Source organism: Tupaia chinensis, unplaced genomic scaffold (assembly GCF_000334495.1).
Source record: "Tupaia chinensis unplaced genomic scaffold, TupChi_1.0 Scaffold000494_1, whole genome shotgun sequence".
NCBI lineage: Eukaryota > Metazoa > Chordata > Mammalia > Scandentia > Tupaiidae > Tupaia > Tupaia belangeri.
This window is the reverse complement of record NW_006160006.1, coordinates 2,169,715-2,170,277: the sequence shown is the minus strand read 5'-3', so window position 1 is coordinate 2,170,277 and position 563 is coordinate 2,169,715. Positions and strand designations below refer to the sequence as shown.

General features: G+C 63.6%; 1 protein-coding gene across 1 annotated transcript in view; it reads right to left on the bottom strand.

The window, feature by feature from the left end:
• The window catches only part of FGF17 (fibroblast growth factor 17), an 8,757-nt gene that overhangs the window by 5,456 nt on the left and 2,738 nt on the right, over positions 1–563 (bottom strand). The window lies entirely within an intron of this gene.

Here is a 563-nt window from a genome sequence, read left to right as displayed (position 1 = left end):
TACGGAGGATCACAAAAAAGGGACCCGGGGCTGAGGCTGGGGTGGGGGTGTGCGTGGCGGGCAGTGAAGCGCTGACTGGGTGGGGAGCGTGGAGGAGCAACCCTGAATCCTGTCCCCAGCAAACCTCTCTCTGCTTGACCTCCTGGCCCACAGGTGAGGAGTCACCCCATCCCTGCGGGCTTCTGCATATGCTCATGTGACTGTCCCCTCTCTGGACACCCGAGTGGGTGCGAGGGGGAGCTGAGTGCAACATATAAGAGCGTGATGTCAAAGCCACAAGCCTCACGTCTGTCACCTCCACCCCTGTCCAACTACCCCAGGGCTCCCTCCTTCAGCCCAGGACGCCTGTGCACTTAGCTGTCTGGGCGACCTGTGCAGAGGAGTGGAGAGAGCGCAGGGACACAGGGACCTGGGGCAGGGCAGCAGGGACAGGCGTCGGGGAGGACAGTGGGAACCTCAGTCCCTAAACCTGCCCAAGCGGCTTCTGCCTCCTCCCCCAAAGGCTACCCTGCCGAACCTCAGTGCTTCTTGGACCCCGGGAGGGGCCAAACCTGCCCCACCCG